This window comes from Tachyglossus aculeatus, chromosome X1 (genome assembly GCF_015852505.1).
Source record: "Tachyglossus aculeatus isolate mTacAcu1 chromosome X1, mTacAcu1.pri, whole genome shotgun sequence".
In the NCBI taxonomy this organism is placed as follows: Eukaryota; Metazoa; Chordata; class Mammalia; order Monotremata; family Tachyglossidae; genus Tachyglossus; species Tachyglossus aculeatus.
The window spans coordinates 43,935,236-43,955,542 of NC_052101.1; the positions used below are offsets into that span (position 1 = coordinate 43,935,236).

General features: G+C 43.3%; 1 protein-coding gene and 1 non-coding gene across 3 annotated transcripts in view; one reads left to right on the top strand and one right to left on the bottom strand.

Annotated features, from left to right (window-relative positions):
* ARHGAP26 (Rho GTPase activating protein 26) overlaps positions 1 to 20,307 on the bottom strand; it is a 488,708-nt gene that overhangs the window by 452,290 nt on the left and 16,111 nt on the right. The window lies entirely within an intron of this gene.
* LOC119920021 lies at positions 1,700 to 1,837 on the top strand. Its single transcript, XR_005447792.1, has one exon. It is a non-coding gene; the product is annotated as a small nucleolar RNA SNORA7 (small nucleolar RNA).

Here is a 20,307-nt window from a genome sequence, read left to right on the forward strand (position 1 = left end):
CTACCTCTTCAGGCGCAACCCCTCTCCTTCCCTGCAGGTCCCAAATTTCCTCCTGCCTTCAGGACACCTCTACATAGATGTCCTGCCGACACCTCAGACTTAACTCCTCTCATCTTCCCACCCCAAACCCTCTCCTCCCTCTACTTTCCCAATTACTGTATACATCGCCACCAACCTCCCTGTCTCAAAGCCCCTACTCCTTGATTCGTCTCTCTCAATTCAATCCTTACCGGTCCAGTCTGTCACCCAAATCTTGTCAGTCCCTACCCTTCACAACATCTCTTGAGTCCATGCTTTCCTCTCCATCCCAAACTGCTACCATGCTGGTCCAGGCCCTTGTCATATCCTGCCTTGATTACTGCATCTCCCTCCTTGCTGATCTCTCTGCCTCTAGAGTCTCCCAAATCCAGTGCATACTTCACTCTGCTGCCTGGATCATTTCTTTCTTTAAGTCACATCTTTGCACTGTTTCCTCCACTCCCTCAAAACTACAAAGGTTGTCCATCCCATCTTTTGCAAAACAGAAACTCCTCAACATCAGCTTTAAGCACTCTACCAACTCTCCCCCCTCAACCCAGCCCCACACACTTTGCTCCTCTACCAACTCCTAATTGCCTTGTCTCTCTCAACATCAACTCTGTGCTTTCCATAATCTCCCTACCCTTCATATCCAGGAACACCACTCTCCCCCATCTTGCACTCCCCAACACAGTAAACACTCAATCCCATTGATTGATTCATAGCCCTACTAAAATCCTATCTCCCTCCAAGAAGATTCTTCCCTGATTAACCTTATCTCCTTACCCTAGTCTCCCCTCCCTTCTGTATCACCTATGCTTTTTTGTCTGCAACACCACTTTTATACTCACCTCAATCCCAGAGCATTTATGTCCCATATCCTTATACTCTCCTGCTTCCCCTCTCTAATTTATTTCAACTGTCTGCCTCCCCTACTAGATTGAAAGTTCCTTGAAGGCAGGGTCTGTGCTTACCAATTCTTTCATATTGTATTCTCCCAATCAATTAACATACTGCTTGGTACCAGTGAGCTCTCAGTAGGTAATAATAATAATAATGATAATAATGGCATTTGTTAAGTGCTTACTTTGTGCAAAGCGCTGTTCTAAGCACTGGGGGGGGATACAAGGTGATCAGGTTGTCCCACATGGGGCTCCCAGTCTTAATCCCCATTTTATAGATGCGGTCACTGAGGCTCAGAGAAATGAATTGACTTGCCCAAGTTCACACAGCAGACATGTGGCAGAGGAGGGATTAGAACCGATGACCTCTGACTCCTAAGCCCATGCTCTTGCTGCTGAGCCACACTGCTATCATTGCTTGATTGAAAACCCATAGTTGTGGAGCCACAAATCACCCTTATCAACTCAGAGCCTACTCCAGGATCTGTCTGTAGCCTGAGGACAAGTAGTGGTGGTGGTGAGAAATCTCTCAAAAATCTCCCCCTCATCACCCTAATTCTCCCTCTCCCCAACATCCACTCGACTAATGTGCTATGAGAATTGCTGATGCAATCTTTCATGATAGACCCAGAGCTTGGTCCAGGGTTGTAGGTGTTTGGATGGAGTGGATCCGGAAAATGTTGTGCCGAAAGATCCAGACGGATTTGGCAGGAGAGTGAATGTGAGAGCTGAAAGCTGATGAAGAATCCAGGGATATAAAACCTAGGTAGCAGGCTTCTCCCCTTTCAGGATCACACCTGGAGAGTTTCCAGTACTCTACCAGTCTCAGCTACAGGAGGGAGAGTCAAGAAGAGGCATATCCATTCCATTCCTAGCTTGGGCAGTGGCTCGCGAGTGGAAGGTGATCTGCTACAAGTGAAAACTCACCTGTGCTAGTTATATAATAGTGTTATATAACAATAACAGACACATTCCCTGCCCACAACGAGTTTACAATCTAGAGGGGGAGACAGACACTAATATAAATAAATAAATTACAGATATGTACATAAGTGTAATGTGACTGGGAGGGAGGATGAATAAAAGAGAGCAAATCAGAGCAACAGAGAAGGGAGTTGAAGAAAACAAAAAGAGGGCTTAGTCAGGGAAGGCCTCGGAGGACATGTGCCTTCAGTAAGGCTTTGAAGGTTGGGGAGAGTAATTGTCTATCAGATATGAGGAGGGAGGGCATTCCAGGCCAGAGGCAGGACGTGGGTGAGAGGCTGGCAGAGAGACAGATGTGATTGAGGTACAGTAAGAAGGTTAGCATTAGAGGAGTGCAGTGTGAGGGCTGGATTATAGTTGGAGAGTAATGAGGTTAGGTAGGAGGGGCAAGGTGATTGAGTTCTTTGAAGCTTAGGTGAAGAGTTTCTGTTTAATGCAGGAGGTGGATGGGTAACCACTGGAGGTTCATGAGGACAGGGGAAACATGGACTGAAGCAGAGTGAAGTACGGATTGGAGTAGGGAAAGAAAGGAGGCAGGGAGGTCAGCAAGAAGGCTGATACAGTAATCAAGGCGGGATAGAGTAAGTGATTGGATTAATGTGGTAGTAGTTTGGATGGATTTTAGAACTGTTACACACACACACACACACACACACACACACACACCCCACCCCCCCCCCCTGCAGACTTCTCACCGACCCTGCAATCTTGAATTTCCTCTTGCCTTACAGGATATCTCCACATGGATACCCCACTGGCACCTCAAGGCTCAATATGTTTAACAAGTGAATTTATCCTTCCCCCCAAAATCCCCTCCTCCATCTAGTTTTTCTTATCACAGTCAACACCAACATCATCCTTTCCATCCCAGAAGCTCCCACCCTTGGTATGACCCTTGACTCTTCACCACTTTTCAATTCTGGCTTTCAAGTCTATTGCTAAATCCCACCAGCCTTTTCCTCCACAACATTAACCAGACCCACCCCCTTCCTCCGTAAGCAAAGAGCCACCCACCCTAGTCCAAGCCCTCATCATATCCCAGTTGGGCTACTCTAAACCGTCCTGCACTGGTCTCTGCTCTCTCACCCTCTCCACTCTCTCGCCTCTCCACTCCATAACCCCATTTTGCTGCCTGGCTCATTTTTCTAAAACATCATTCTGCAAAAGGATTGATATGACAGGAAAATGGCTCTCTGTACCAGCTTCATCTAATACTACTGCATCCTACTCAGCTGAATCACAAACTTAAAGGGCAAATGTCAGATCTACTCTTTAAGGTCTCTAAAGAATGAGGTATCATTAAATGTCAACTTATTTTCTTTCAAGCTGCCAGCAAGTTTACCCCACACAGACATGGTCAGTGGGTGCTTGCAAGTTCTACATCTTGTTGTTTTCCTGATGGCACCTTTTAAGTGAATGGAATCATCAAGTGAAGTGAGATTAAATCCACCTTGTAAAAAGGAGCCTCAGGGACAGGCAAAAATTTCTTGGAGTATATCAGCCTCACTGAGCTACCCCGCAAAATATCAAGAAACATTGTTTTGGTTCAAAATGACTGTCACAGGACTTTTGGGTGATGGAAGAACGGATTAAGGGTTTTGACTCTTCCAATTCCACCAAAAGGAAGAATAGGAAATTTTGTTTAGGAAAAAAAAAAAATCCCCACCTTCTAAAGGGGAAAAACACTCCACAAATATCCATCCCGCCATTTTGCTGTGGTCTCATGGCTTGCTCATGCAGGCAAATGACAGTTATTCTCAGTATTTATGTACCAAAGCATATTTTAATTTTGCACATTCCTTTGCTTTTTCAACTATTTGGCTTAGACACATTTGTATTACATATTTTTCTATCTTTGTTCTTCCTCCCTGTGCCCACAATTTGAAAATAATTTTTGTCTTTCTAACCACTCCTTTAGGTTGTGAATTCCTGGAAAGCAGGGAATTTGAAGTCACTCAATCAGCTCTCTCCCCCATTACTTATTGTCACTCCTCTCCTACTGTACCCCAGCTCACACACATCATTCCTCTTAAAACCAAACTATGACTGTGCCTCATTCTCATCTCTCAACCACCGATCTTTTTGCTCATGCTCTCCCTCCCCATAACATCTGGTAGACTATGACTCTAGCCATCTTCGAATCCTCCTAAATTAATCACAGCTCCTCCAGAAGGCCAACCACTACCAATATCGAATCTCCACCCTATTTTTCCCCCTATGGCCACCTCAGCACTTCCACATCGCCTAAGTTCGAATCCCACCTCCGCCACTTGTCTGCTGTGTGACTTTGGGCAAGTCTTTTTACTTCTCTGTGCCTCAGTTCCCCTCATCTGGAAAATGGGAATTAAGACTGTGAGCCCCACCATGGGACAACCTAATCACCCTTGTATTCCCCCCCCCAGCGCTCTAGAACAGTGGTTTGCACATAGTAAGCGCCTAACAAATACATTATCATTATTATTATTATTACTCACCCCCACCACTGAACTTTTGCACATATTTACACTCCACTGCTTCCTCCTACTTGTAATTTATTTTGACACAATCTCCCCCTGACAGACTGTAAAATCCTTGGGGGCAGGAATCATGTTGGCTAACTTCACTGTATTCTCCCAAGTGTTTAGCCCAGTGGTCTGCACAGAGTAAGTGCTCAGTTAATACTACTGACTTCGAGAAGCAGCATGGCCTAATGGATAGAGCAAGGGCCTGGGAGTCAGAAGGACCTGGGTTCCAGTCCCGGCTCCGCCACTTGTCTGCTGTGAAACCTTGGGCAAATCATTTCACTTGTTTGGGCCTGAGTTACCTATCTGTAAAGTGGGGATCAAGAGTGTGAGCCCCATGCAGGATGGGGAAGGCGCCCAACCTGAATGACTTGTATCTACCCCAGCACTTTAAATAAAGTCCCTGGTACATAGTAAGCACTTAAATACCAAAATTATTATTATTATTCTTATGTGACTTGCTTATACTCTCCTAGTTGCTTAGTAAGTGCCTCACTCAGTAGGTCAATCCTTAAATAGTGATACTGATGAGATTCAAAACAAGCATATTTCTTTTCCCCGCAGCAATGAAGGATTTCATCCATGAAAATAGAAGGAAAATACTCCCTTGCCAGGCAGACTGAGAGGTTTTCAGGATGTGATTTATGTTGCAAATGTTTAGGCAACAAATGCTGAAACAAAGGAAATATGGGTTCATCTCTCTCCCCATTAAACTGCTCAAGAGCAGGGACTGATTGCCCAAGTGCCTCCAACACTGCTCTGCACACAGAAGACTCATAATAAATGTTGCAGCAGCTGCTGATGATTCACACAATGAATCAATGGTATTTACTGAGCACTTACTTTGTGCAGAGCACTGTATACTAAGCGCTGAGGAAAGTATAATACAAAAAAGTTGGCAGTCAGGATCTCTGCCCACAAAGTTTACAGTCTAGTGGGATTATTATCCTTAATAACTATTAGTCTTATCAATCTATTTATGTATTTTTATTAATGCCTGTCTCCAACTCTAGACTGTGAGCTCATGGTGAGCAGGAAATGTCTCTGTTGTTGTACTGCACTCTTCCAAGTGTTTGGTTTAGTGCTTTGCACATAGTAAGTGCTCAATAAATATGATTAAATGAATGAATGAATGAATGTAGAGGGGTAAGGAAAAGTTGTGTAGCACTGGTCAATTTCAGGTTTTTCTGTTCTGTTCTTTCTGTCAGTTCTTTCAGTAGGTTACTTTACTTTTCATTGGGCATCAGGGAATAAAAAGTAGCAGCTATTGCTCACATTTTAAAAACAAGACAAGATCTCTCAAGATGTGAGTTAAAGTGAGGGACTGTTGTAGATGTTACCATCTTGATTTGCTTTATAACCCAGGGCTGGCTTTCAAGTCCTTAGGAGCAAAAATAATTTTCAGCTGCCATTTTGGATCTTGCTCAATTCTCAGATGGTGAACAAATGTATGAGTACAATTCCCAGAATTTCACTGAACTAGACACAATTCAGACCCAAATCCAGGGACCTAGAAGATGGTGTAGAAAGCTCTAGCTTTGCTTTAGAAAGACAAGCCCTGGTTTCCAGGAGTTATCATGCTGGATTTAATCTTACCAAACACCAAATTTCCCTATGTCCAAATATTAGAAGGGCAGGTGTCTGTGTACTACCATTAGTGCAATACTGTGTTAAAAGAATGTAAATGTTCAAAACCAAATTGCCAATAGGCTTTCAAATCAGAAAAAGTGAAAAAGCAGGCCACCTGGAAATTTTGCATAGACTATGCACTAAGATGCACTCTGCTGTCTACTGTGGTCTTGAGTTAATGTCTTCCCTTCTCCTGGATTAACCTGGAAGGGTAACAGACCTGAAACTTATTTTGTTGACAGCATCTCACCTTATTTTTCATTTGGAATTGTGGACTTCTTCAATTCTTCCATTTTCATCTACTCTTTCCCCAACCAACTAAAAGGAAAGCTCCTTGAGAGGAAGGATAGGGCCTTATTTTTCCCCCTCAAGGGTCTCGTTTTTAGTTATCCTCTTTGATTTTATGGTATTTAATAAGCATTTACTATGTGCCAGGCACTGGACTAAGGGCTAGGATAGGTACAAGTTAATCAAGTAGAACACAGTCCATGTCCCACATGAGGCTGACAGTCTTAATCCCCATTTTTCAGATGGAGTAATTGAGAAGTGAAGTCACACTTGCCCAAGGTCCACAGCAGACAAGTGAAGAGTTTGGGATTAGAAACCCAGGTCCTTCTGATTCCCAGGTCCATGCTCTATCTACTAGGCCTCACTGCTTCTCAATTATAGTACAATGCTCTGCACGCCATAGGAACTCAAAGATCTGTTGATAATGGACACTAATATCACAATACTCCTAATCAACTAATCTTCTGCACTCATGCTGAAGCTTTGCTAATCATAGATCACTATGTTATCATTAATTCCCAGATGGGACACTATGACGGCAATCTACTATGACTATACCTCCATATATGAACTTTACCACAAGAGGGTACATATTATGATATTTGTTAAGCACTTACAATGTACCTAAGCACTGTTTTAAGTGTTGGAGTAGATACATGATAATAACTTCAGTATCAGCCAGCCACAGTGTTCACAATCTAAAAGGAAGGGGGAGCCGTTATATTAACAGGCTTTTTTAACTGAGGAAACTGAGACCCAGAGAGGCTAAGTGACTCACCCAAGGTCTTAGAGCAGGCCAGTGGCAGAACTAGAGCTAGAACCTAGGTCCCCCAACTCCTACTCCAAGCTAAGTGAGAAGAAAATCAGAAAGCAAAGAGTGATAAAGGCTGAAACTAGAACCCAAGTCTTCTAACTCAAGGATTTGTGTTCTATCTACTAGCAACTGGTATGCTATAAATGCTTTGAAATCCGCTGAAAAACTTACACTAGTGGCAAAGAACCTTCCTTCCCTAAAAGCAACTTTTGGCTCAGGGGGAAGTGGGAACTAATCCATAGCTCATCTCTATCTGCAATCGTTTTAGCCACATTCAAACCATAATTCATTCAATAATGATTTAATAACTTCTAAGATTCACAGAGCTATCAATGGACAATTTAGAGATCTCCAAATCTTTGCATAAGGACTCCTGCCCTCTCTGAAGTCTCTGAATGCCAATTTAGAGGTATTATAAATCAATGCTTTTCAGGCAGTGGCATTTCAGCAAACCACATCACAAAGCCGGTAAAGTGTTATGAACCGCCAAATTGCCTCAAGACCGAACAAGGTTATGTAATCAGCCTGCTTTGGGAGAGCCCTCTAAACAGTCAAACATTTTAATGAATGTGTCACTCAACTCTACTGACCAGAGAGCACACTGATGCATTATGAATAAAGTAGAAAAAGGCATCAAGAAAGCCAAGATTTCTACGACTGTGGCAGCGTGGCATCAAGATTCAAACCAAACTAAAAAAACACTAGAGCTAAAATATGCAGTTTTCTATGCCACTGAGCTCTCATTTCCTTTTCTCCCACTCCTTTTGCATCACACATTTGGACTTGTATCCTTTAGTCACTCCTCCCTCAGCACCACATATGTATGAATCCATAATTCATTTATATTATCTGTCTCTCCCTCTAAACTGTAAGCTCATTTTGGGCAGGGAATGTGTCACCAACTCTGTTATACTGTCCTCTTCCAAGCACTTAGAACAATGTTCTGCACACAGTAAGCACTCAAAGAATATGACCAATTGAGAAGTAAGGACCTATTGGAGATACATCCAGCTTAGCAGCGTTGTCCTTCAGTTGGAAGATACTTCTGTAAACCGGGACCTCATCATCTAGCTAACAAATGATGCTAATGAAAACTGCTCTGGAAGATGGAAGGGTCTTCTGTGATGAGCCCTGGCCTTTCAGAATTACGGAAAGGTCGAAATTCCCTCAGTTTTGGAGACCTGCTAACGGACACAACATGACCTAATGGAAGGAGCACGGGGGTCAGTAGACCTGGGCCCTAATCCCGGTTCTACCACTTAATAATAATTATGATACTTAAGTCCTTACTATGTCCCAAGTACGATTCTAAGCACTGGGATAGATACAAGTTAATCAGGTTGGACACAGTCCCAGTCCCACAGGGGGCTCACAGTCTTAATCCCCATTTTACAGATGAGGTAACTGAGGCCCAGAGAAGTGAAATGTCTTGCCCAAGTGCACACATTAGACATGTGGAGGATCTAGGATTAGAACCCAGGTCCTTCTGTCTCCATGCTGCTTCACTTGCCTGCTTTGTGACCTTGAGGAAGTCATCTAACTCTTCTGAGGCTCAATTTCCTCATTTATAAAATGGAGCTAAAATACCTATTCCCTCCCTCTTAGACTGTGAAAGTAGATACAAGATAATCAGGCCACATGGGCTCACAGTTTCAGGTCTCCCTCTTCCCAGAAAGCTTCACAGAGTGACTTGTGTCACCATCCTGGCTTCTCCAGTAAATCATGCTTCTTCACCTCAGAATTTTCTAGGGGTAGGAGGGAACACCTTCCTCTCTCTCCCTCCTGACCCTTCACTATCAACCCACTACAACTGATCAACAGAGCTCCATCAGCTTCCAAATTCCATCCTGACCCTCCTTTCCCTCTTAGCTGCATTTGACAGTGTGGACCACTGCCTACTTGAAACACTGGCAGGCCTTGATTATGCCCACATGGCACTGACCTGGCTCTTCCAACCACTCTTTGTTTCACTGGCTAACTCCGCTTCTAACTCCTCTAACTCTTGTGCTGGGGAAGCTCCACGAGGCTCTGCTCCGGATCCCTTGCTTTTCTCACTTTCTAGAGTAGCTCATCTGCTCAGCTGGCCCCAGCTCCCACATCTGCACGGGCGACTCCCCAGTCCACATCTCCAAGCTGGACCGCTCAGCCAACCTGGAAACCCGTCCCCACCACCCCATCCCCTCTTGCCTCTGGGACCTCTCACTTGCATGTCCCGCCAGCTCCCTCAACTCAGTATGTCTAAAACTGAACCACTCATTCTCCTACTTAAACATACTCTTCTTTCTAAATTTCCCATCTCAGTTGATAACCACCATCCTGTCTCAGAAACCCACAACCTCATTGTGCCTCAGTTTCCTCACCTGTAAAATGGGAGTTAAGACTGTGAGCTCCATGTCAGACATAGACTGTGTCCAACCTGATTAGCCTGTATCTACCCGGACCTTGGGCAAGTCACTTCACTTCTCTGTGTCTCAGTTACCTCACCTGTGAAATAATGATTAAGACTGTGAATCCCATGTGGGACATGGATTGTGTCCAACCTGATTAGTTTGTATCTACCTCAGTGCTTAGTACAGTACATGGCAGATAGCACACTGTGGGCAGGGAATGTATCTGTTCATTGTTGTTCTGTACTCTCCCAAGCGATTAGTACAGTATTTTGCACAGTATGCACTCAGATACAACAATGAATAAATGCGAAACAAATACTATTTAAAAAAAAAAGAGTGATGGCTGGAAAGATCCACAATTGCTACAGAAACAAATAAATCAAGTACATGCTTTTCTGTCAGTTGAATACCCATTCTTCTTTTTCCTCCATAGCTCCCACCACAGAAGTCCTATGTAATGATCCTTGTTGGGGGAATCTCCCATAATGGTTTCTCAACTGCTGCAGAGGCAGCTCAGATGGGATCTGAGCGGTTCTACTGACAAATGCCCTGCCCCCCCCACCCCGGTGAATAAGTGGTTCATTCCTATCTTTATGGACTTTCACTGTGGAATCTGCTGAAGGATCAGACTTCACCAACAGCAGCAATGCCTCTGAACTTGAACAGGAGTTACATGGTCTGAGTTCTCCATTTAAGGTTGATCAGCTGAATTCACCCTCCCCTGGAGAACATCTCGGGAGATATGACCAGAGTGCAATTCTCTCCAAATAGAAAACCTATTAAATGCATAATTATTTTGGACATTATGAAACTAACCCAGATATTTTCATGTTCTCATTTAGCCCTCAACTTAGTTTTAAAGTAAAAAAAAAATCAAAATATCTTTAGTGCGATCCAATTAAAAAAAGAGTCCTAAATATTGCTAAAACTGTGGTAATGACTTTAGACCTGAGTACCCCTGGTGCCCTGGCAGCTGCTTTGACTAGAAGGAAAATAAACCCAGTAGGTGTAAATTAGCACTCTAAAAGCATAAATTGGGGGAAAAGAAAATATAGTGGTCTCGGGGGCCTGCGTGGGAAAGGGTTACCCTTTTCCATCTTCTTTTTAATGGCATTTGTTAAGTGCTTACTATGTGCCAGGCACTGTACTAAGCACTGGGGTAGAGGCAAGCAATTCAGGTTGCACACAATCCATGTCCCACAGGAGGCTCACTGTCTTCATCCCATTTTACAGATGAGGAAACTGGAACAGAGAAATGAAGTGACTTGCCCAAATTCATGCAATGGACAAGTGGCAGAGCTATGACTAGAACATAGGTCCTTCTGATTTTCAGGCCTGTTTTCTATCCACTAGGCCATGCTGCCAATCCAGCAGATTGGCAGATTGTTCATGAATGAGATCACCCAATGCACCTGACCAAGTCCGAAATACAGCCCACGTGACATTTAAAACAGGAAAAAAAAAAAGTGAAATACCCACCAACAAGACTTTGGACTCTAGGAATAAGAACAGCACACATTCCAAGTGCAAAGTCCTTCCCGTCCACTCAAATCCAGGCACCTCCCTTAGTGATTTCTGGCTCAGCCTGACAACTCTCTTCCACACTGCCTCTCTAGCAAGAACAGACCAATGGTGCATATGGCCCAATAAATTAATCAATCATATTCACTGACTGTGTACTGTGCACAAAGCACTGTATGTGCTAACAGATTTTGGTAGGCGTGTTCCGGCCCACAAGGAGCTTACAGTCTAGGAGTCTAGTATTCTAACTCTAATGTTGGCATCTGGATGCTTAGCAGAAGCCACGTGGTGGTTGCTGTCTGAGGAAGGAGAAAGAGGCCTGGTGAAGTACTCAGGAGGGAAAAGAAAAAGAACTACATGGAGTGGGTGGGAGAAAGAGTGGATGGTTCTACTGAATACGTCAAACATGGGAGAGCAAAAATTTCAGGTTCTCTGAAATGAACGCTCTCTGATACAGAGCCATCAACCACTGCTGTTTCTGAGCTGCAGCAGGGGGAAGTCTGCTTCCATGCTGGCTAAAAAGCATGGGTAGATTGAACGCTCACAGCAAAGCTTGCCATACTACCAGTAGAAGTAGCATAGAGTGATGGACAGAGAACAGGCCTGGGAGTGAGTCAGAATGGCATTGATTCTAATCCCAGCTCCACCACTTGTCTGTTGTGTGACCTTGAGCAAGTCACTTCACTTCTCTGTGACTCAGTGATCTCATCTGTGCAATGGGGATTGATGAACCCCTCATGGGACAGGGACTGTGTCCAACCTGATTTGCTGGTATCCACCCCAGTCTTGGTACAGTGCCTGGCACATAGTAAGTGCTTAAATACCACAATTATTATGATGATGATGACTACCTTGGCCACTCACTGGGCAGTGAAAAAAACCATGTTGAAGACCAGAGACACTTTTACCTTCCGATCTAAGTGGGCAGGGAATGTGTCCACCAACTCTGTTGTGCTGTACACTCCCAAGAGCTTAGTGCAGTTTTCTGCACACAGTAAGTGTTCAGTAAAAAATGATCAATTTATTTTCCTTTGGAGCTTCTACCTTTCATTGCTTACGTGTCCTTAAGAAAACCCATGAAGAAATGTAGCTGTTTCCCCTTATAGTTCACTGCTCTGCACACTGGAAGTGCTTAATAAATACCACTGATTGAAGAGGAAAGGAACTAGATCCCGAAGACGAGAAGCCTGGGTATAGGAAGCCCAGAAACAGGAGAAGCCTAGAAAACAAGCAAGGACAAAGTCCCAGCTCAGGTAACCAAGACAGCAATCATCAGAGGGTTCCTAATAAGCATCCTGGTGCCACCATTAGAAAGCAAAACACTAGGGCTCTGCCCTGTAAGCTACTTGTGGACAGGGAACATGCCTACCAAATCTGTTGTATCGTACTCCCCCCAAGCACTTAGTACAGTGTTCTACACAAAGTAAGTGCTCAATAAATGCAGCTGGTCGATTTGATTTTATTGAGCACTTACTGTGAATACTTACTAGGATGAGTGCACCACTAGTCTGAGCCGCACAGCCGCCAGGTTCCCTGTATTTCCCAAACTAACCCAACTCTCAGATGATCTAAGGCCGAGAGTCATCATCCTTCACGGACTTGACAAACAATATTTTGCTGCTTCGTGTGCAAGCTCCCAGCTCCCACTGTTTTATTTTCAATGCCATGTGTTTACAGGCATGTACAATTTGAAGCCATGCTGATAGAGGAAAGAAGGGGCGCAAGGGGAGCAGCAGGAAGCGCCTGCTTCTGGGAAGCAGAGTGGCCAGAGGAAAGAGCCCAGGCCTGTGAATCAGAGGACCTGTGTTCTAATCCCAGCTCTGACACTTGTCTGCTGTGTGACCTTGGGCAGGTCACTTCACTTTTCTGTACCTTAGTTCCCTCAACTGCAAAATGGAGATTAAGACTATGAGCCCCATGTGGGACACAGACTTTGTCCAATCTGATTGACTTGTATAATACTCCAGATCTTAGCACAGTGCCTGGCACATGGTAACTGTTTTACCAAATACTATAATAATTATTCACTCATTCATTCATTCAATCGTATTTATTGAGCACTTACTGTGTGCAGAGCACTGTACTAAGCACTTGGGAAGTACAAGTTGGCAACATATAGAGACGGTCCCTACCCAACAGTGGGCTCACAGTCTAGAAGGGGGAGACAGGGAACAAAACCAAACATATTAACAAAACAAAATAGAATAAATATGTACAAATAAAATAAATATAGTAATAAATGCATACAAACATATATACACATATACAGGTGCTGTGGGGAGGGTAAGGAGGTAAGGCGGGGGGAAGGGGAGGGGGGAGAGGAAGGAGGGGGCTCAGTCTGGGAAGGCCTCCTGGAGGAGGTGAGCTCTCAGTAGGGCTTTGAAGGGAAGCGCGAAAAAAAAAAAGCCAGCAGACGTGCTGGGATTTCAGGCAGTACACTATGCAGTCCACTTTGATACACTAAAGCAGCATCCCTGCTGGGAGTCTGATTAAAAGCAAAAGAGAAATGAGATTTCTTCTTTGAGCCCCACGTGGGACAACCTGATCACCTGGTATCTCCCCCAGTGCTTTGCACAGAGTAAGCGCTTAACAAATGCCATCATTTATTTTATTTTTATTTTATTCTGCAATAATAGTAATAATTTTGGTATTTGTTATGTGCTTAATATGTGCCATGCATTGTACTAAGCACTGGGGTGGATACAAGCAAGTCAGGTTGGACACAGTTCCTATCCCACACAGGGCTAACAGTTTTAATCCCCATTTTACAGATGAGGTAACTGAACCACAGAGAAGTGAAGTGACTTGGACAAGGTCACACAGCAGACAAGTGGCAGAGCTGGAATTCGAATCCAGGTCCTTCTGACATCAAGTGCAGTGTTCTATTGTGCTCTCCAGGGGTTCTATTCTTTCACCTCTAATTCATGACTTCACTTGAAAAAAGCAGAAGGATCTCAACAGTGACCAGACAGGAGTCTCCACCTCCCAGCTCCAGGCTCTGCAGCAGCTCAGGAAACTCTTTATGTTTACGGGTGTCTTTTAAAAAGAAAAAAAAAAGGGGGGGGGGGGGGGAAGGGACAGACACACAAACTCTGACACCTCCAAGCAATCCTGACCCTTTAAAAGAGATTCAAGAACTCACTCTTTTGAAAAAACACTCAATGACTATCACTTTCCTGCAAAAACAATCAATGATTGACTATGGACAAAGGGATCTTCATGAGGTGCCTACAGCGACAGGCTTTCATCATCACCATCACCAATGATATTTATTGAGTGCTTACTGTGTGCCGAGAACTGTGCCAAGCGCTTGGGAGAGTACAATACGACAGAGTTGGTAGACTAGTTCCCTTCCCACAGTGAGGTTCCAGACTAGAAAGGGATCCAGATTGTAATATAAATATAATATAGAATTTATAGATGTGTACCTAAGTGTCTTGGATGCCAAATACATACTGAGCCCCAGGATTTCTGGCCACAATCCAACCAAATTAACTCTTTTTGAGAGCGGCAGAACTTTTACACTTCTGAGAGTTTGACTATCACCCCTTTCCTTGCTTCCTATCCTCCTAGTAACATTCTTCTCCATTGCTTAACAAATGTTCAATCCCTGAGGCAAAATTCCATATTTTCTGGCCTACAGGTACAAAAAGGAACAGATTGAAGCCCTAGTCCTACCCAGCAGGATCTAGGACCTGTTTTAATTGAACACAAACACAGCAAATCCCTTCCTGTTAGCTGTGATATTTATTATGCATTTACTAGGTGCCAAGCACCATACTAGGCACTTGGATAGATTCAAGGTGATTAGACTGAACACAATTTATGAAGTAGAAAGAGGACAAACAGGAATATTAAAACACCATATGTAAAGAAATGAAGTCAATAGAAATATGGGCGGACAAGATCACTATTTCAGAAGATCAATGAAATTAAGGGAACATTCCGTCCTTGGACTGTCTTTGTCGAAAGTAAAGATGGACTTACGATAAATAATACCAGTGGAATCTGAGATGGAAAGAATACACACAGGAACTATACCAGAAAGATAGCAATATACAAGATGTATTTGAAGACATTCCTTTTGAATTAGAGCCACTCATCATGGAAAGTGAAGTTAGATCAACTGTATACTGTCTTGCCAAAAATAAGGCACCTGGCTTTGATAGGCTCCCTATTGAGATGTTTCGGGCAGCTAGAGAGAAATCAGTTAAAGTCCTTACCAAATTATGTCAACAGGAATGGCTAACCACTCAATGGCCATCTGAATGGAAGAGATCAGTTCATGTTCCAATACTGAAGAAAGGAGATACAACTGAATGATATAATTATCGTACAGTTTCCTTGATCTCACATACCAGTAAGGTACTGCTAAAAGCTCTACAGCAAACGGAGACCTACATGGAATGCAAACTGCCCAATTTCCAAGCAGGATTCTGGAAAGGACGCGGGACACAAGATGTTATTGCTGATGTCTGTTGGATAAATGAAAGGACAAGAGAATATTAAAGGAAGTCAAAATGTGCTTTATTGATTATAGTAAGCCCTTTGACTGCGTGGATCATGAGAAACTCTGGAGCACATTAAGGAAAACGGGCATGCCGGACCATTTAATTGCATTAATACGGAATGTGTATGTCAAACAGAAAGCTACAATAAGAGCCGAATATGGAGAAACAGATTGGTTTCCCATTACTAAGAGTATAAGATAAGGATGTATCTTATCACCTTATCTGTTCATCCATTACACGGAATGTCTAATGAGAGAAGCCTGATTGGATGAAGACAAATGGGGAGTAAAGACTGGAGGAAAGAATATAAACTACCTTCTCTATGCTGATGACATGACCCTACTAGCAGAAAAAGTGAAAAGATTTGAAGGGCTTATTATAAAAACTTGAAGAACAGAGCAAAAAGATGGGCCTACATCTGAATGTCAAGAAAACAAAGATCATGACAACTGGAAGTTTTAACACATTTGTAGTGGATGGACAGAAGATTGAAAGTGGACAATTTCTCTCTACTGGGTTCAATAATAAAGAAACTATTAGCCAAGAAATATGTCAAAAATTAATGTTAGGAAGACTTGCTATGAAGAGCCTGGAAAAAGTCATGAAATGTGCTGATGTAACAACTGCCACAAAAATACAAATTGTCAACTCTATGGTGTTTCCAGTGACAATGTATGGATCCGAAAGCTGAACACTGAAAAAACAGGATAGAAAGAACATCGATTCTTTTGAAACGTGGTGTTGAAGAAGGTTTCTGCGAATACCACGGACTGCCAGAAAAACAAAAAAAAAAAGGATTTTAGAGCAAATTAAACCAAACCAAAATGGTCTTTGGAAGGCCAAATAATTCGACTTAGACTAGTATATTTTGTACACACAATCTGAACTAATTCTCTGGAGAAGACACCAAAGCTAGGAAAAGTCCAGGGAAAATGTGGAAGAGGCAGACCAGCAGCTAGATGGATAGAGACCATAACAATGATAACAAAAGAAACTTTAGAAAGGTTGCGGATTATGGCTGAGGACAAAACGTTCTGGAGAAAGTATATCCATGGAGTCTCTATGAACCAGAAATGACTCAATGGCACTTAATAATAATAATAATAATTTCAAGCACTGTTCTAAGCACTAGGATAGCTACAAGGATATCAGATTGGACACAGTCCCTGTCCAGCATGGGGCTCACAGTCTCAGTCTAGGTAAGAGGAAGCAGGATTAAATCTCCATTTTACAGATGAAGAAACTGAGGCACAGGGAAGCTAAGTGACTTGTCCATGGTAACACAGCAAACACTTGGAGGAGTCAGTATTAGAACCCAGGTCCTTTAACCTTCGGGTCCTTGGTCTTTCCATTAGGCCATGCTGATACTCCTCCAACTCAGCGTTAAGTGACTTGCTCAAGATCATCCAGCAGAACAATGGAAGAGCTGGAATTAAAATCTGGGTCTCTCTTCATTGGATCATGCTCCTTCTCCCAGTGTGCTTTCCTGAAAAAAGGTGGCATTATAACTTTCTGGAAAACTTGTTACACTAATGGCAAAAAATAAAATAAAATCTCTTGGCTCCTCTTTCCCACCTATTCTTCTGTTCTTCCCTTTTCTTAAGAGGCATTTATGTGGCACGACCTCTTCATTTGAATGAGTCTGGCTGCCTAAGTGTGCTCTAAGCAATGTAGTAAGATTTAAATTTCAATGCAAATACCTTGCTCGGAAAAGGAAAACCACAAACTTAGTTTTGCTTCAGCCCCAGTCCACTGCCATGATTACAAATGAACTCCAACTTGCTTTTCACCCCTCATGATGCTTCTGACTTCCAAGTTCTCTAGGCATTTGGGAAACGAATACAACGGCACAAAGACTGGCAAACAAGATTAAGCCCTAGGTAACCTGGGGAGAACCCAGACTAAAGTTAGTACCTGTAAAGTTTTCTGGAGAATTTACACCATTGCTAGGCAGAGACCCCCACAAAAAAAAAAAACCCAATACTTGGCAGACAAGCACTTAAAACAGTGCTTTGCACATAGTAAGCGCTTTAACAAATGTCATCATTATTAACAGACAACTAACCAATCCGAAGGACATAAACAGATAAAACTTGGATCCAAGTCCCTGGCGATTTCTATGCATTCCTTTGCCTAACTGATGGAAGCATGCACTGATAAAATACTTAAGATGACAAGATTTTATCCAAATTTGTTCCTGACAGAGTCTTTCCCAAAGTAGGGTAGATTCTTGACCATGTCTACGAGATGTAAACAGCAGGAAGGTAATGAATACAGACTGCATGGGCACTGACTTTACACTACCACGAGAGAGTGGCAGGACGAAAGGAAAGGTGTTCATGACTTCGGCTGCCGTGTTTCACCCTTGGTCTACAGCATGGATGACACTTCAGTGAAGTTGGAAGCACAGCCATGTAACCTGGAGGAGATTAGATGCTGCACTAATCAAACATATTCTTGAGCGCTTACTGTGTGCAGAGCACTGTACTAAGAGCTAGGGAGAGTCCAATATAACAATAAACAGACACATTTCCTGCCCACAATGCGCTTATAGTCTAGAGGGGAGGAGCTTACGGCCAAGAGCTACCTGGCCTAGTGTTAAGACTGAGGGCTTCGAAGCCAAAGGACCTGGGTTCTAATCCTGTCTCCACCGCTAACTACTGTGTGACTGTGGGCAAGTCATGTCACAGGGCCTTAGTTTCCTCAAATGTAAAGTGGGAATTCAAAACCTGTTTTCCCTCCTATTTAGACTGTGAGCCCCATGTGGAACCTGGTGATCTTGTACCTACCCCAGCACTTACTACAGTGCTTGGCACACAGTAAGTGCTTAACAAATATCTCTTTAATGTGGGGAAGGGGGAGACTTTGGCTTTGCCTTTCACCCGACGCGTTCCAACCTGCAATAACAGTCCCTACAATCAGTCAGTCAGTCAATAGTATTTATTGAGCCCTTACCGTGTGCAGAGCACCGTACTAAGCTCTTGGGAGAGTATGATACAACAATAAACTGACAAATTCCCTTCCCACCACGAGTCAGCTCAGCCAGTGTGAAGCCATTGCTTCCTATCCCACCTAACGTTAGACCTCTGTCCATCTGGTCAGAATAAACCTCGGGCTTCTCCATCTCCACAGGCCTGGGCTACCAGACCCACAGAACCCAACAACCTGGGCAGCCTGGGTTACCTGGCTTCTTCTCCTCCTCCCTCTCCCCCTCTGCAGGTGATACCACTTTCCACCAAAGTGAAACAAGGCAGACACAAATTCTGAGTGACAGTAATGACAACACTGCCAAGCTGTTTTCCTGACCATTTCCTCTCTTTTAGTCTGATTGCCACAGGAATTTGTAAACACTTCCTGCTCCAAAGTTTATAAACATTTCCTTGGCTCCTTTCCTCTATTTTCCCATTTTCTATTTCCCCACCTGACACACATCTTCTTTCTGATCCTGCTGCTTGTACTGTCTCTCTTCTGCTCATTACCATCTCTACGTCTTTTGCCAAAAATCTCAGGAGTCTTCCTGGAGTAGCAATAGCAATGATTGAGTGGGCAATGTGTCATACTAAGTGTAGCGGTGGCTACGGGTCTGAAAAAGACAGCTTCTTACTACCACATCCTCAGAAATGACCAGGGGCAGGAGTTCAGAGCCAGAGTTGTAGGATTTAGGTTTAGCACGTAAAGCCCCATGGGCCCTTCAGTAGAAGTTAATCAATCGCATTTATTGAACATTTACTGGGTGTGGAGCACTCAAGTACTGGAGTGCTTGAGAGAGTACAACATACGAGTTGGTAGACATGTTCCCGGCTCACAAAGAGTTTGCAGACTAGAGTGATCTTACAGTCTAGATAACTACAGATTAAATTAATCTACAATTAACTGACCTAGTCACTTTCCTGATGGGGTTCAAAAAGCCAGGTTAAAGACTTCAGTCAAGAAGAAGCATGTTTGTAAGCCATTGCCCAAATATGCTATAATACTAAGTGACTGGGAGAGTACCATAGAAATAGTATATATAATTCCTGCCCTCAAGGACCCAGCAGGAGAGACAGACACTAAAACAAATTTCATACAAGAGGAAGCTAAAGAGTAAATAAGTTACGTACATAGAAGCAGCATGGCCTGATGGATAGAGCACAAGCCTGGGAGTAAGAAGGATGTGGGTTCTAATTCTGACTCTCCCACTTGTCTGCTGTGTGACCTTGGGCAAGGCACTTCATTTCTCTGGGCCTGTTACCTCATCTGTAAAATGGGGATTGAGTCTGTGAGTCCCATGTGAGACATGGATTGTGTCCAACTTGATTACCTTGTATTTACCCCAGCGCTTAGAACAGTGCCCGGCATATAGTAAGTGCTTAATACCATAAAGAAAATGTTACCTCGTCTGTACAATGGGGATTAAGATTGGGAGCCAAATATAGGACATATTCTGAGTCCAGTCTGATTAGCTTGTATCTATCCCAGTGCAAATATAGGACATATTCTGAGTACAATCTGACTGGCTTGTATCTATCCCAGTGTTTAGTATAGTGCCTGGCATAGAGTAAGTGCTTAACAAGTACCATTTGAAAATATGAACATAAGCGTTAAGGGGAGTTGTGTGTACTTAAATGTAAGTGATGACGTGGAGGTTAGAGGGATATAAACTGAAAAGATTAGAAATTAATCGGGGCAGATTTTCTGGAGGACTTGTGATTTCACAAGTGTTTCGAAGATGGGGAGAGCTGTGGTCTCTCACATATGAAGCAGCGTGGC